We start from the raw sequence: 18542 nt of genomic DNA, 5'->3' as shown, positions 1-18542 counted from the left end.
GTACACAATAAATTATCATAATCAATATTTTCTGTGGGTATTTTAAGTTTGTAATTGATGAATCCAAGGAATTTACATTGTATTCTTTCTAACTTTAAAATATGAACATTGTAATAAGGTGGCCAAATTGTTGAATTCAATTCTAAATTCCTTCTAACTAAGGCAGTAAATAGTGCGTCGTAGTAATTCTGTTTTGTTTGCTTAATTATTTATGATTATAAAATATACTAGATTTTATGAGTAACTAGCATATGGTCGAATGTACGGTTTTCTGCGTATCAATATTTTCTTAAATCCGTCAATAAACACGGTGATATGCATTAGATACGAACATTCTACATATATTGATCGTAAAATCTGACTTTTATTACGTACGAAATTATTAAATTGGTACGTTATTTAATATTTTATAATAATTGGTTGTGTCAGAATAAAAAGGAAATACATCGAAGGTCTACCTCGGAAGGTCTGATGTGCCATGAAACTAGTGACTCAAGGTTAGACCCGGAATGTACTGGAAATGTTGCGAAAAAACGAGTTGTGACCTGAAGACCAAAGAACCGGGCGGTATTTCATCTCAATTCCCCCTCTCGGCCGATGGCAGTGGCCAGACCCACCTGCTGTTCATGAGCATACGTGTATTAAATATCATACGTGTATTTATCATTTTACACGTGTATTAATCGTTGTAAGCAGCGGTCTAAAGAAGGATGATGCTTCTCTTAATTGTAAAAAATCCGACTTTATTTCAATCACAAATCACGATGGTACGGACCTGTCTGTCTGTCAGTTTTATGGTGTACTTTTTTAAGCTATAGATAAATTTGTTCCCCAGTGTTAGCAACAAAATAAATTTTATCTACTGTGGTTTATCACAGAACTTAAAATGTATTAAATTTTAAAAAAGTATACATAAGATATTCTAGCAAAGTTTCAATGATTACAGTGAATTTTACAAAACAAGGAATGAATATAAAATACTCGTTAAAGTTTGTTATAAATCTTATATTAATTTTGATTGGGTCAATGTAATGAAAATTTTCAATGTTGCTTAAGTACGAAGCCAACTTGAATACAACTCTGTTTAATGGTCACCATATTATAAAATGCATATAAATAATACCGAAAGAGTTCAACATAAATTTTTACGTTTCGTTAATTTTAAATTAATCATTCCAGTATAACTCAATATCAATTATACATATTTTAATGTACGAACATTAGATAATACAAAAAAACCAAATGATTTGTAATTTTTATTCAAAATATTAAATGTTTGATTATTCCCAACTGTTAAAACTTATTAAATTGCGAGTGCCTGGCTGGTTTACCCGATTTAATAAACTCTTCTTTGTAAATGTATATACGACAAACTACAGTGCACACTCGCCAATAAGGAGAATTCACGCGTTTACAAATGAATACGCAAATTATATAAATGTATTTTAGAGAACACTTTTGAATTTAAAAAGGCAGAGTATCAATTGATTATCTTCAAATTTTAATACCTAAATAGTACTATGTTGATTTAAATTATGTACCTTTTACTAACTAATATCTTAATTATAATAATAAAAATACGTATATAGTTTTATTCCACTTTTATTTACAAATTTTTTACCAGTGACTGGGTTTTGTAATGACCGACATCGTCCAGTACGTATTTTTATTATTAAATAACAAATATAATATGAAAATAAACAGGAGCAAAACCAAAGTAATGACTGTGGCCCGTAATGAGCAACGAATAAATATAGTAATGTCAGGAGCAACTCTGAAAAACGCAAAATAGTTTGTATACCTTGGAAGCAGGATCACCTGGGATGGGAGAACAAAAAGAGAAGTCGACTGCCGCATACACCAAGCAAGGCGCACCTTGCGTTCAACAAAAAATCAAAGATTTTTTAGTCAAATAATATCAATCTAAAACTCCGCAAGCAACTTGCCAAGACATGTGTATGGAGCATATTGATGTACGGTTGTGGGACATGGTGCCTTACCGAAAGATACAAAAAAAGACTAGAGACCTTCGAGATTTGGCGCTACAGAAAAATATTAGGAATTTGCTGGAGAGACCACATCACTAATGACGAGGTTCTCAACAGAATCGAAAAAGGTAGGCACTTAATCAAAACCATCTCAGTGAGGTGAGCCCGATGGATCGGCCACATTATTCGCCATGAGGGTCTGCTGCACAACATCATGGAGGGAATGGCTGAGGGGACAAATTATAGAGGGCGCCCCCGGTGGGAATATTTTAAGCAAATGTGCGAAGATTCAAACTGCGCCTCATATGTCGAGTTGAAGAGGGCTGCAGAGAATAGAGACCAATGGAGGTCGAGATGCAGGACTTTGGTGCAAACCAATCCCCAGGATTGAGACTGCGAAGGAGAAGAATTAAAATGCAGTTCCACCAAGAAATGTCAGTAGGAAAACTCCAATAACTTATATAAGTATTTTTTATCATTATTTTTCTAACTTCTTCTAATTAAGGATTATTTTGAAATAACTGATGGAAAAGGTGACCTTTTGTTCTCTCAACTGCTATCTATATTATGTATGTACTATATGTATGAGACCCGGATATTTTTTACTAATATGAAAGATGGTTTTTATATTTTTTATTTTTCTTTTAAGTTCATTTTTACTTTTTGCTACTTTTGTGTTAAATAAATGTCTATCTTTATATTTTTACATGTAAAACATATAAAAGCCTACAAGGCGTTTAAATAACCGATCGAATAAGTTACGATTGAAGTGATGCTCCACTTTTACTTACTTATCTTCTTCTTCTTCGATGTATCTGAAAAACAATTTTCGGTTTATTGTTCAATTTTAGTCAGTTTGTTGGACTTTTATCAAATGTAGGCCACGAAAACTTGTAAATTATGAATTATTACGAAATACTGACGCGAGGCCTGAAGTCGTTTCCTCTGACGGTAGCTTTATCGACACCTGTCGAAATTCGCACAGCCTTCGAGGTCCGAAGCGCAACATCAAATAAAACCTTTTACGAAAAGCGCGAATATCACCTACAGCGCAATCTAACGTGGTTGTTTGGTAAACAGGCGTTCGTCTGTGCAAATACGCCGGTTTCTACGGAACGAGATAAGACCGCGTCACTCAAAATCCTGCGTGAAAATGGCCGGCATTTTGACGCGGCGTCGCTAGAACCAGCCTGTCCGCTTCTATTGTGGCCGGTCGCGCTTCGAGGTTATGCAATGTAGACAAAGCTGCATGGTACAAGCTGACGGTTGGAAGTATGGAGTTAGTAGTATTACGTCAGGCGAAGCAGGCTGCTCGGTCCTGGTAACGAAAGTGACCGGTATATGGAGGTGTTAAAGACCCGGCGCGTCCGCCCCAGCACAGCGTAAGTCAATTTTCAACTAATAACCCCTCCCTCTATTTTCATCATCGAGTACTTTAATTCTCAACTAAGTATCGTGCATAATGATTGTAATCGTTTGGCAGCCAGGTGAACCCTGAAAACATTTTATACATCAAATCAAATTACGATTTGAATTGTAAATATTATTGCGTCTGTTTATTTATATATTTTATTTGAGCACTTCAATTCTATACGGCAATCAATTGAATTAAAAACGCTTGAGTATCGACAATTTCAAACTTACGTAAATTTAAATTATGATCCGTTTAATAATTTGTTTACAGTTTTTTCTACGGTTAACTCAATTGAATATGTTAAGGCCAATTGTTATACTTATTTTACAACATTAAACACATTGAGTAATTGTTTATTTCCGAATACAGATAGAAGAATAATTAAACTAAAGAATTGGACTCAGTTCACTACAAGGTACGATTCGAACGACAGTTAGGTAGTCAAATGGCAGAAACTGTTTAAAACTGAAAAATCGAAAAAAAAATATAGATTTTTCTGCCATCTGACTACCGAGTTAATGAAGAGGGTTTATATATTATTCTTTAACCAATTCATGGTAAATTCAAATGATACAAATTATTTACCTAATACTTTTCTATTTTTTTTCTTAAAAAAAAAATAACTGAAAATATACTCGTACCTACTCAATACTTTATAGTGACAGTTGTTAGGTTAGGTTGTAAATAAATGTACGTAATATTGTGGCGGGCAACACCAACAGCCGTGAGGTTGGCATGACCGAACCCTGCTTTGGCCCGCAACGCGTAGTCCGCTGCAAATCAGCCTGGACGAGGTTTTTCTTTGAAATGATTTTTAAAAAATTCTCTTTAAAGAAGAAAAAAAAGTTTTAAATAAAATATTCATATTATATTTTGAAACCAATATTATCATTTAAATGTATAAATCTCTCACCACGCGCAAAAGTGAATAATTTTGCGAAAAATAATTGACAGGTGCCGTGGCGCAGTTGGTAAAACGGCCAACTGTGAAACTGGCGTCGCGGGTTCGATTCTCACCCGTTTTTACTCAATTGGTCTGGGTGTTGTAGTGTAATTTTCATTACCTCCTTTTACATCCCTTTTATCTCACCTGCTGACCAATCTCTAAATAAAGGCTTAGCGGGTTATTTCTTTAAAAGAAAAAATATATTACATATATTTACGGGTTATTTTTCATACGATTTATTGTTTTAATATTATCCTAATGACAAAAATTATTATTTAATTATACAATATATAAAAGTATGTACTATTTTGTGTTATGTTTTAAAGATGTAAGTCATTTTTTTAATAAAAAACCAATGATTACAATATAAAATACCTAACTTTGTATATAAATGAAGTCTGAATATTCTCAATCGGATTTGAAAGATCGTTAAAAAAACAGTACTAAATAATGCCATTCTTTTAACTATAATACTTTTTGACCTAAATGGGTCTGCATCATTCAGTCGTTTTATTTGAATATATTTTTTGAAGAAGAAGAAATACAAAAAACACGTTTACTCTATTAAATATATAATATTCTCTTACCGAGAATTGAATTGTCAGTCCTCAGGATGTTTTTAAAATAGTTGGGGGAAATTTAACTAATCCGAATTCAACCCCAGTTTTTTTTTAAAAAGGGTCCTACGTAATAGAAAGCGCTCACTACACCATGATATTGATAAATAGTGTATTGTTGCCTTAATTTGAATCCATGTAAGTATTTTTTTCTGTATTTGCGATTATGATTAAATATTTTTCACCATCTGTATCTATGTCATTGAAACGAAGAAAAAACATTTCTTGGAATACAGCGTTAGGGCCGGTTTAATAAACATCCGTTCGTTAACTTAATATCATTTTTAACTAATATTTGGTATACCGGCCGATTATTGCGTTTTATAAACGTTCGCAGCGTTACGAGTCGTTAAAGGCCGGATTTATAAACATCCGTTCGTTAACTTGATACCAGTTTTAACTAATATTTGGTATACCGGCCGATTATTGCGTTTTATAAACGTTCGCAGCGTTACGAGTCGTTAAAGGCCGGTTTTATAAACATCCGTTCGTTAACTTGATACAATTTTTAACTAATATTTAGTATACCAGCCGATTATTGCGTTTTGTAAACGTTCGCAGCGTTACGAGTCGTTAAATCTATGGTTACTGGCCGATTTTGGCCGGTTAAATACTTTCCGATCCGTTACCTTCGGCCCCGCTGCCGTATTTGACATGACAGTTAATAGTTGTTTTATTACATTGTTATTTGATCAAATCTTTACCCAATTAACATACAGAAAGTCTTTGTTTTGGGATTTAGTTAAATTACCAGTTTTATATGTTTTCTACTCTGCGTGGTGGTATAAAATCAACTTTAGTCTAATGGATTAATATATTAAGCCGTTAAAAAAAACTTATTTAAAATATGATTTATTGATATAAATGTATACAAAAATAGCAGATAATAGTTAAAACTATCCATCGTTATCTGCAATTTTCCTGCTCGCTTTTAATATTTTAATTTTAATTCATAGTACTCTCAATTCATTGTACTCTCAATTCATAGTTCTTTTTTGTGAATAAACTTCATTCAAAATTGTCATGTATTTGTATTTGATGTATTTTTTAATTCAGTGAATAGCAATGCGCACCATTCACGTTTGACAAAAAAAGCTTAGACAAAAAGTTATTTCATAGACAATTGACTAAAAAATATAGAAGCTGCGACTAAAATTTGTTTTTTTTTTTAAATGCTTACCGGCGACTGCACGTTAACAAAAATGTTTTAAAGAACACAAAACCGTCGGTTATCCTAACGAATGTCAACGGTTCATTACACTTACGAAAGTTTGATAGATGTTTATAAAACCGGCCCTAAGTCAGTCAAACTCAAAATATGGTAATAAAACCAACTGGTCTAAGAAGAAGTTTGAAAATTAGAAAATTGTTTTCAGGCGTTGCCTAGTAGGAGAAATAATTCAGTCAGATTATTATCTTCACAACAATAAGGGTTTCAGCTCTCGAACGTCACTAAAATCAACACATGGAAGAATTAAAGAAATATGGATGTTCAAACATGGGCAAAATGATGAATGTTACAGTGTGTATAGTGGCCACTTAAACCAGATGACAGGTCGTAAGCCCTGCAAATGTCTAGACTTACATATTCCGTTCTCTAAAATAATCTGCATCCTTGTTGTAATTTGTTAATATATTTGTTCAGATAATACACTCGAAAATTATGTAGGTATACTCGTACCTTAAAATCTAAATATTTTATTTAAAAAAAAACTTTTCTTTTACACAAAATTAATGATTTAAGAAATTTTTCGTAACTTACGTTGTATTCAAATTTAAGAGACGATCTTTTAACATATCATGGGTAAATGATGTTTGTTTACTAATCTAATTACATAAGATCATGACATCTACTAAGGAGCCGCGTTACTCAATGATTCTCTCCATCCGGGATTATAACCGTTTTCCACCAGTGAATATCTATGTCAAGGTATTCCTATAATACTATCGTCATGCGTTATCAACCCTATTTATTGCCGAATCATTTCCCTTCGTTAGCCGAGAATTTTAACGATTAAGTTGAAATAGTAATAACATTTTAATAAATGTTAACCGTCATGCGTCATTTTACATTTAAAAAAATGTTTATTATTATTATAATCATTGCATGGGTTGTAGGATTTTTCTGCTTACGTTTGGGCGACCATTACATTATGTATTCTTACTGTTGTTTTACACTCTAAAGTCTATTCATTTTTAAAAGAATATACAACTAAACAAACCAGCCTCGTGATACCCGACTGAGAATAGCTTATTTCACACATACCATCTTAATATAAATAGCACGGTAAAATTATAATAGATTGACATTTATTAGATTCGTTTGTGCCTATTTGAATTCGATAATATTTATATTATTCGTTTTTTTTATAAAACTTTACGAGTTGTAAATAACTCGCTTTTAGAAAATAGAAATCAAGTTAAGTTTGAACTTCAGACCTCTTAACCGTGAGTCCCCAACACTACCCACGGGACCACTACCTGATTCAAATAATATATCAAAATTTAGCAACATAGATTTAAATTATAATTTTATCAAAATTAGACTTGTTAGAAAATTCCGTGTTAATTCCGTGTTAAACAATGAAGTACTGTTCATCGATCAGCATTGAACAAACTATGGCCTAAATTCTCAAATGACCCGCCTATGTCGTATTGTTAACTCAAGACAAGATCTAGACTTTTTTGGTTTAAGTTTACAACGATTTAAACGAGCACTAAATAAATAGTCCAGATCTTATCTCGATGTCCCTTATGTTTGTCAATGCTTTTTTTATTTTTTTTTAATGTTTTAAACTATTCTTTTATTGTAATATTTAAACCTTATAAATTGTATACATGGACAATGTCCGTTAATAAATAAATAAATAAATGTACAAAATAATAATAGAAAAATAAAAATTATAAAAATTTATTAATATCGTATTGATTGAACAGACCACTAACTACGAAAGAATGAGTGTGTTTTGTTTCTTATAATCATGTGGGTACTACAAGTACATGTCTTAATTATATATTATCTTTTGGTTTCATATTAAGGTACTAAATAGCATAACGAGCACCCTACCTTGAAATAATCACTTTAACAATGAGTCCTAAACACCTACATCATGTATCTTCATACATCCCTGTCCCCTCACTAGTTGGAGTAAATAATGCCGATGTATTTTTTTATTATCAAAAAAGCTATTTAATAGCTACCAGTAGTTCAGACATGAACTGCCGGCAAACCGTCATTTCAGGACTAGAAAATCTTTTTAACTTGTGTAGGCAGGGCATTCGCTGTATGTAAACCAACTATCAGAACTGATTTAAGAAATGAAAATAAAAATTGGCACCGGAAATTTGTGGCCTTCTTCGTTGATTTTTTTTCTCATAACACAATAATTTGCTGTTTATGCCGATTGTGAGGTGCCGCTGTTCGCATCCATTACCAACGTGTTAATTTATCTATAAAGTCATATTTTTTTTGTATTTGTTGTTTTTCTCGTTAAGTTTATACCATTAACCTTCAAATAGTTTAGCGGTGAATACTAATGTTATAAAGCAATTAATTATCGAATTCGATTAAATAAAATATTTAATAATGATGAATAGCATACCTGTTATCGACGATAAAAAACAAAACGTATTTTTCTTTATAACGTCGTTTTAGATTTTTTTAAATCTAAAACGGAATCACACGCCAAGCCTCTATTTCAAAGGCTTGTCAGTGGGTTGGAAAGAGCGGATATGGAAGGAAGCCATGAAAAATACACCACAACACACCGACCAATTGAGATTTTTTTTTCTTTAATTTCTTGTTTGCAACTGGCGGGAATCGATCCCGCGACGCCAGTATCACAGTTAGCCGTCTAACCAACTGCGCCACGGCGCCTGTCATATAAATAAGCAAAAACTTAATTTTAAGTTTCCTAAAACTGGGTTTTTGTTTTATTTTAATGAACGTATGGAAACTTTGTTTTTAAGTATATTTTGGCGCGTATTAATATTATTTATTACTTTTCCTTCTTAACATTTTCTACGCCACTAGATATTACTATAGCAGTTCCCAGCAAGCCATGAAATTTAAAGCAATTTTCAGAAACTCTTATCTAAACCGCTCTACTGTCGTGTTGCTAATTTTAATCATTCCTTGTGTCCTAGTGCTTCATCAAGCGTCTAACAGATGTATTCGAGTGTGCAAAATCCGTTCAGAATACTAGACCTCGGCGCGTAAGCACGTTCAAAGACAAGCACTTTTACGCCCTATTTTTGTATAGCGGTCTCTCCAAGCACGAAACTGGAGAACGCGTATACGCGCTTATAGCACTTAACTGGTTAAACTTATTTTTTATCTCTATAGAGATATCTGTCAGTCAAGTCAAAGGTTAAATTTAGTGCACGTTAACACACATTTCAAACCTACTTAATTATATTTATTTTGTAATTAAAGCATAAAGCACAGTGTTTTTTTTCATAAAACACAATAAATATTTTCACTTCAGGCGTTTCTAGGCGTTCAAAGATGATCGATCTACTGAAAGAATACTAATTTATGTGTTCCTTGTAAAGCGTGGATATTGCGCAAAAACAAAATATATTTACAAAAGCGTCGTGTAAATTTGACAGAATGATGATAAAACGCCTGCGGAGAATGTGAAAACTTCTTACCTTGAAAATACTAATCGTATTATATAAACATAGATATGTATTCCTTATCGCAAAATTTATTACCAGTTATTCTTCAATAAAACTGAAAAATGGACTTCAAATTTACTGAAGAAAACATTTTTTTAAAAATCTTTTTAGACTAACCTTACTCGTGAAAAAAATATTAGAATCAATTGGAAAAAATATTGTTTAAAAATATAAATTTTAAAAAGGACTAAAAAACTGAGTCATATTTACCTACAAAAATATTGATACATACTCTTTTATTAATTTTAAATACCCTATGTACATTTAGTTTAAGTTTTAGATCATGATAATATGATGTGAAACAAGATTGTTTGCGTATTTGATTTTACTCGATTACACTTAAAATAATTATTTTTCGCTTCTATTGAGTAATCATCTATTAGCATTCAATTAATTGCTCTAATAACCTTGTTTTTTAGTAATTTTTTGCACTAATTCTTAGTTAATGATCTCGTAAATATATTATTACTGCTTTATAATGCAAGTTATATTTTCCAAGGTTTGTTTTGTATCAACATTATAAAAAACATTTTTTTCGCATATTTTTAACTGCTCACGCATTCCGTCCATGGGTTTTATTCAAAATATATTTACGCTCGTATGATTAGAGGTATTATATAAATCTTATTCTTATTTTGATCATTTAAAAGAGTTTATCTTCATAGAACTTTATAGAGACTGTATGAAATACTAATAATATCCACGTTCAATCGTTTAATAACCCGTGATAATGTGTAAGTGACATAACGTTTTCAAATAAAGTATTCTAGTCTGCCTACTGACACAAACGAAATAAATATATATACATTTTTTTTTATTAATAACAAATTTAAATACAATATTACAACAATTTTTTTACAATAATCAAATACATATATTTACATTAACGTTTCCCATTACGTAAAAGAAATAAACAATTCTTGTGTACATAATGGGGAGTAACGTCTTACAATAGATTTTTTTATTTTAATCAATAATATTTTCAAAATAACATACATATATAAATTACAAAAAAGATATTATGTATCTTTTTTGGGTGATACCGCGTATGTTGGATTTGATCCGACGTTTCGGCTACCATTGCAGGAGCCATCTTCAAGGAAAACTGTGTGTTTTATAGAGAAATGTATGTGTTTATGTACTAGTAATTTGTACCGTGTCACAGTCAGCAGTAGGCACATTTCTAGTTTTGTAGGAAAGAATAATTATGTATATGTACTAGTAATTTGTACTGTGTCGCAGCCGGCAGTAGGCACATTTCTATTCGTTTTTGTCATATGTAGTGCTGGGAACCATGTTGAATTTAATTTAAGCCCGTCGTAAAAAGATATTTACGATGTTTTCAATCAGTGTTACATAAAGAAGAATTATAGATGTATTTTTTTACTTCTTTCTTTAATATATTTTATTCCTGACTGTACTTTTTACTATCTTTGTTCATTTCATTAAATGAAAATATTCCTCTGTAAGTATAATGATGTTGTGCAGTAGTTGTTTTTAATTTAGGAATTAAGATATTACCACCTGTTCTAGGTCGTATATGTTTACTTGATTCCCCGATAGCCACTAACACGTTAACATAGGCCTATTAATCATTCAAACGCACAGTACCTGATATTTGTCCAATACCTTAATAATTAAAACCTACGTATTTATTTTTCAATACATTTTCGTGAAATAATAATACAATACAATTTAAAATAATAATAATAGGTATATAGTTTCATTCCACTTTTTATTTACATTTTTACCAGTGACCGGGTTTCGTCGTGACCGATATTGTCAGACTGGTGGAAGACTAAACAATTGCTAAACAATGCAGTTCCACCAAGAAATGTCAGAAGAAAAACTCAATCTATATACAATACAATTTATTGTATCGGCAATTTCTTAGTGGAATAACATGATTAAACTTATTCAATAAAATACTTTTTTTACGAGACTACTTGTAATAATGTATTTTAAACTACAAAGCTTTGGAAAGCACATATATTTACATCAACAGCTGTAGTCATATAATAAATTTAACAATCTACATATATAGTTTCCAAAATCAAAGATAATATCATTTACTGGGGTGGTATTCTGAACGCAAAAGCGCGCGTAGAAAACGCATTTTTAACGCGTATTTACGTAGTAAATACACGCTAATAGAGCTAATTATAACTACAGCTATTTTTCGAAACTTTATTTTTCTTAGTCGTTTGCACTTGGCAGAGCAGTCATGGTTATATTGGCAGGAGGGAAGCACGTCGTTACGATCCGCCTCCATCCGCTTCTATCTTCAGCGTTTCTGGAGGCTTCCTGAAGAGAGACGCCAGTCGCTTCTGTCACCAAGTCTGTCCATCTAGCAGGACTCCTTCCGCGAGATCGAGTTCCCCAACACTAATCGTTCTTGTACCACTAATCTTTCCATATTGTTTCTTTGGAGCACCCGAGAACACGGATTTGTACAGTGGAAGAAACATACGCATACGGTCTAAGAAATGTATTTTTATTTTTTCTGTATTATCTTTGAACATCTCTGTTAATAGTTTGTAGATCGACATTGCTAGGCTTAGCGGCACTCATTAATCTTCGTTTCTCTACTAAATCCAGGGTTTTTGACATCATTAATTGCTCTTTTAATAATGTTAATGTTTTGTTTTATATTTCCTCATAAAACTCCATAGTTCATAATTTTGATAAAATATTAAATAAAGTCATCAATGAAACTTCTTAGTTTTGTTTTGAAACGGTTAAGTTTTACATTTTTTATTTTTTTTATTTTTTAATTATAATTATTATTTCGACCAACGAGCGCTTTCGTCTAAGTAAGCATCTTTAAGACTGGTGATTTGTGAAAGCTTTTTCAATACATAGATAAGTCAATATACAACAATATTTTTTTTCAAATTTTGACAGCGAAAACAATATTGAATTACTACATTTTAAAACAAAGGGAAAAAATTAGAATCATTAAAAATTAATAGAATTAAATGTGATGCTGTAATAATTAACCAGCAATTGGAATTATCGAACTCCCTTTACTTAAATCATTAATTTAATATATAAATACGCTCCGTTTGATTGAATTATTTACTACTAAAATAATATAATTAACATAAAATGAACTGCCAAAACGAATTACTTCATTACATAAACAAATGTATTATCTAGGTATGTATCTTAAAATATTTTGTCATTCATCTATAGGTATGTAAACTTCCCTGTCATAAAATCAAAGTATTGTGCTAACTTAACCTGTTAAAATGTGTATATCCCACTTTGTTGTATTTCGCCATGTGTTCTTTTCCCACCTTTTAAATAATAAATGTTTAATTCGATTCGGTCCAAAAACTCCCAAAAATGAGCTGTTTGGCAAACTAGTTGTGAATATTTATGTTTTCTGTCCCCTGTTAAAATACTTATTAGATCTTCTTATCTCCAAAATATGTTTTAAAAAGTATAAAAGCTGTAAACGTTTGTAAACAATTCACCAGTCTTGAAGATTCCTACTTAAGCGAAAGAGCTCGTTGGTCAAAATAATAAAAAAGTAAAACTTAACCAAGAAGTTTCATTGATAACTTTATTTATAATTTTATCGAAATCATAATTAATTGCTGTTTTTTCTTCCGATCATTGTTTTAATATTCTAAATTTTCATTAATAAGATTCTATTTTTTTTTCATTTAATAAATTAAATAAAATAAAAAATATTATTGGGGTGACCCATTCCGAAGGTATCATCATCATCATTCACTTTCCGCATCTAGTTGTGCACAGGGCACTGCATTGGTGCACCAATCGAAGCGTATCTTGATCATTTTTGTTACATGCAGGTTAGGTGATCAGTCTTACGCTTTAGGTACCAGTCTAGGGACTATGAAATATTCTTAAGTAAAAACACCCTTTTAAATAATATTTCATATCAACCATGTCGGGAATCGAACCCGAGACCTCTTGCATGGTAGGCAAATGCGTTGACCATTACGCCACGAGGTATACGAAGGTATACCTACTTATATTTCACTTTTTTAGAAGTTCATTAGGCATATATTATGGAAGAAAATTGTATTTAATACTACATATTTAAAAGTTTATATTTATGTTTGTGTCCGGGCGGAATAAGAATACAGTTGTGTGTGTGTGTGTAATATAACCGGAATCCAGTATAAGTGTTTTCGACTCATCGGCTACTCTCAGCTAAAAATCCTAAATGAGGCAATCGAGAAGAGATAAGTCCGCCTCGTTTTAGAGTGGATGGCGCATTCGCTTACCATTCTTGAAGTCTTGGATTCGATTCCCGGCAGGACGAAAGTGAAATATTGATTTTAAAATCGATCAAAACAGCAGCATTTTATTGTTTGTGGACTGGAAATAGAAGCGTAAGACTGATTGCCTAACCTTCATGTTACAGGTGATCTAAGTACGATGCGTTTGGATTACCAATGCTGTGTCTTATGGTTTCTGGGCACAGGAAGGAGAATGATAGTAATATTATTTATTTATTTGTTATTTTTTTATTTTTTTAGAAAAAAGAAATATTCGCGTTCTTATGATTTACCCAAATATTTAATTTTGAGGGCCATTTTCAACAAGTTGTAAATAACTCACTATTAGAAAATTTATTTAACTTTTTGTACATAATGTTATTTGTACATTGGCGGTCTTATTGCCAAATGGCAATTTCTTCCAACCAACCAATTAAATAAAAGTTTTATTTTTATAATTCAAGTTACAGAACATATTCAATGGGAAAAAAAAGATTAAAAAGTTAAAAATAGAAATAAACGTATTTGTTTATAAATTACCTTAAATCAAAACTATTACTCAATGGGAAAAAGGAAAAAAGAGGAAAGGGGAAAAAGGAAAGGAGGAGAGATTAAGGAAGAGAAAGGAGATGTTTCTTCAGACGTGATTTAAACAGAGATAATGTAGTAACATCTTTGATGGTGGATGGGAGATGATTCCACAGTCGAGCCGCATGGACACTATATGAATTAGAGAAGAAAGAGGAATTGTGTATGAGTATTAAGAGAGTGCCTTGAGAATGAGAACGAAGAGGTAAACCATGAACTGATAAGCGTTGAAATTTTTCACACAGGTATATAGGAGCGTTAGGACTATGAAGTACATTGCACAGAAGTGAGAGGGAGAGATATTAAGAGTTTAATAGCGGGATCCCAAACAGGATAATAAATGCCTGTTCTAGGAGCCTTACCTTACAAAGTTATATCTGCGCAATCAACCAATGAAATGTTTAAGTATATGCAAATGTTTTTTTTCATAATCCGTTGCCCAAAAGCATATATGTCCAAAACTCACTTACCTGTTGTTGCTGCTCCAAATCCAGCTTACTCTGTTCCCTTATAAATTGAATCGGCATTCACTTCGATACACTTCATTATAAATTATTAAGAAAATACAACTTTGCTATTAGTTTTACACAATTTTATTATTTCACAAGTACGCTTCAAGTTTTATATCGCCGTCGATGGGAGGAGTGCTCTCCCAAAACTATAGTAATATTCTTGTAAAAAAAAAAATGTGTTTATTTTTTTAATCGTGTAACAATTAAAACAAAGTTTTATTTTCGTAATAATTTACCCTGTTTCCATTTACATATTTAAATACGAAACTTTATGACTTCAAAAAAACTTTATCCAACACTTTGAAATTAAATATTTGTCTGTGAATAATTATTTTTTAACATGTTTGTATTATTTATCATAAATTAATTCCAAATCGGTCAATTATATCATATTATATTATACATATTATAAAAATCTTTCTTCCTCTCTTTTACAATATTTGCCTTTTCTCGCCTCTTAACAGTTTTCCTTTTTTTTTCTAGTACAATAATTTATATTTTATAAGTGAAACCACTTATATATCTGTGTGTGAAACATTCTCTGCCATTAAATTTGTGAAAAACTTTAACGGGATGCATGTACTTTTTTACACTTATTTGTTTATGTGATTTATGTTTTTTTCCTTATTAAAAACAATGAAAAAATACATATATGAATATGATTAGATTACAGTAATCAAGATGTCAAAAAATCTACGCATTACAGAAATTTAATAATAATAAACTCCATTACGTTTTGGCATTCATCTTAATACATAGTTTGGATGATGACGTCATATGGATTACGTTTCAAGTCAATGATCTTGACCCGAATGTACATCAGGATGTTTACAAAATAAACGTAGCAATTTTTTGCGTTCCGTTGCGTGGTGAAAATGAACTAAAAAAGTGTTTATTTAAATTTTAAATTTCTAGTTTATTTTTCGTTAGACAGATCCATGTCTTCTTCCTAAGTTTTTTTTAAATGTAAGTTTTAAAAAAACCTTAATGCTTTTTTTTCAAAATTGTTTTTTTTTAAAGTGCTTTTGTCGTACGGAAGCTTTGAAACTCACCTGGTTGTTTGATCGTTAACAATACCTTGTTAAAAATCAAAAATAATAGTAACAATTTATATTTTATTCGGAATTAAAAACAACTACAATACAACATCATTATACTTACAGAGGAATATTTTTATTTGGTAAAATTAACAAAAGGAATAAAAAGTGCAATCAGGAATACAACATATTTAAGAAAGAAGGAAAAAGTTTTATTCATAATTCTTTTTTGTGTATCATTGATTGAAAACACCTTAGAAATAAAATAAACACATTATTGTGATGCGTCATTCCCCCACACGTATAAACACAAAAATTGTTTTTTTCTTTTACGTAATGGGAAACGTTAATGTAAATATATAAAGTGTGTAAAGTGGCCACATGAACCAGCCAATGACAGGTCACAATCCCTGTAAAAGCATAGACTTCCATATTCCCTTCATAAAAATGCTCTCCATCCCTGTTGTAATTTGAATATATAAGTATTCAATTTTTATGAAATTTATATTTAGTTGTAATATTACATACTTGTATATTTTTTCTTAATAAACTAAAAAAAATAAAAATGCATGTGTATTTTTAATTGTTTACTAATGACTAAACAACCGGGCCTTTATTTTAGTACTTTTTGACTTTTTTTGTCAATAAATCAACCGGGTTCGAAAAGACTTTTTTTAACAACCTATAGGTATTTTTTTAAACGTTATTTAGTGTACCTGTATTTTAATTCATTCAAAACAATTATTCATTTACCTTGTGTCCATTTTCAAATTCTTTAATGTTTTTGTTGTTTAGTATGTATTAAAACTACTGCTCTTTAAAATTGTGTTGTTTATAAACACATGTTTATCTCTTTTAGAATATTTTATTGAATATTTTATTTCTTAAAAAAAAAAAACAAATATTCAAAACAGGCTCCATCACGCAGTTTTCCTGTAGACGTCTCAGAAAGGATGCACCATTATGTCTGTGCATACACACTTGGGTTTCTACACATTCATATCGACGCTGGAAAGGAAAAAGTTACCAAGCGACATGTAGTAACTTTACAGAAGAGCCAATTAAAGGTTTCTTAATCAATGAAGAATTTTGTATTTAAAATTTTTATTGAAATTATGTACGAATTACGATAAAAAAATACGTGTGTATGAGAATTTTTCATTAATTAGAAAAAAAATATTTTAACTAAAATTAATTACTTTAAACGAAATCACTGGTTCTTCTGAATTAACCAACGATAAGAGAGTTGTTACAGATTTTTGGTTTACGGTAAATCAACTGACTAATCAGCAGAACCCACCAAGATGAAGGAGAAGAGAATTAATCTAATTTCAAAAATACAAAACTTTAAAAGATCGAAGTGCTGATAATATGACGCATATTTTTTTTTACTTAGTTTAATAATTTATGATATTAACAAATAGTAAAAAAAAATCACTGAACGTCCTCATTGGCTCTTTTGTAAACCTGCTCCACGTCTGACGCTTGGTGACTTTTTCCTTTCCAGCGCGGATGTAGATGAAGATGTCTTCTCATCGAAGCACGTCAATAATGCCATGTTCTTCTATGCTCTTCACGATTTTTGCATCCACTAACATCCGCATTGAAAATCTTTTTAGCCATCCTCTCGTTTCCTATTCGCTCTTTATGTTCAAACCTTAACAGCGTACGTAGTCCAAAATTTAACCGACAATCGTAATTAGGCGTCGAAAAATTCAGCTGCCATGCCGTAACGACAGACATTATTTGTCAGTTCATATTGCGACGTACAAAAAATGTACAGGGACTGCATAAAACACATGATCGACTTTATAAGCATATCCGGGGATGAAATCAGAAATCCATCAAAATAAGATATGTACAACTCTTTTTTCACTAAATAATTAGGGATAGAAAGAGTCACCCTCACTATGTTATTCATGTACTGCATATCCAATTAAACGTACAGCGCAAACAGGTCCAAAATATAATTTCTAAAATACATTCATTTTAATCTTCATACTCTCGTAGCTTTATTGAAACATAACCAATTGTTATTCTTGGCAAATAATTTGCAACGCTCTCAAAGAAGAAGTCCAGATTTTCTGGAGTTGGTGTGTGCCTGTTTTCCTTGGCTTGTATTACCATGGGAAGCTAAATTAGTTATCTTTATTTGTCTTATTTATTTATTTATTTGACACTTTATATACAAAAACAATATATATACGTATAAGGGCGGGCATATTGCCTTAAGGCAATTTCTTCTTACTTACCCAAACCGTTCAGTTTAAGAAAATTAAAAATTCATGGGCATATTGAATTTTACAATTTTATACAAAAATTAAAAGCAAAGATTAACAAAAATAAAAATATTTAAAAAACAATTAACACTTTGCTATGAAGAGATGAAAGGGAGTGGAAAGGAAAGAAGAAGGATAAAGGAACAATTTAAATATTTAGATAGTGACATTTCAATCCTGACTTAAATGTAAATAAAGAAGGGGCGTCTCTAACATGTGTAGGTATAT

General features: G+C 31.1%; 1 protein-coding gene across 2 annotated transcripts in view; it reads left to right on the top strand.

Moving 5' to 3' along the window:
• The first annotated feature begins 3253 nt into the window (after positions 1–3253).
• The window catches only part of LOC148285686 (very long chain fatty acid elongase AAEL008004), a 135765-nt gene continuing 120476 nt past the window's right edge, over positions 3254–18542 (top strand). The window contains exon 1 of one of the 2 annotated variants that reach the window (XM_088238003.1): positions 3254–3370. The gene's annotated coding sequence lies outside the window, so the exon portion shown is untranslated. The remainder of the gene's footprint in view (positions 3371–18542) is intronic. The other variant, XM_088238234.1, reaches the window with a different exon arrangement.

The sequence above is a fragment of the Micrasema longulum genome, unplaced genomic scaffold, assembly GCF_059751315.1.
Source record: "Micrasema longulum isolate JH-2025_06_02 unplaced genomic scaffold, ASM5975131v1 h1tg000013l, whole genome shotgun sequence".
In the NCBI taxonomy this organism is placed as follows: Eukaryota; Metazoa; Arthropoda; class Insecta; order Trichoptera; family Brachycentridae; genus Micrasema; species Micrasema longulum.
Note: the sequence above shows the minus strand (reverse complement) of the source record. Positions and strands in the feature narration are given on the sequence as shown.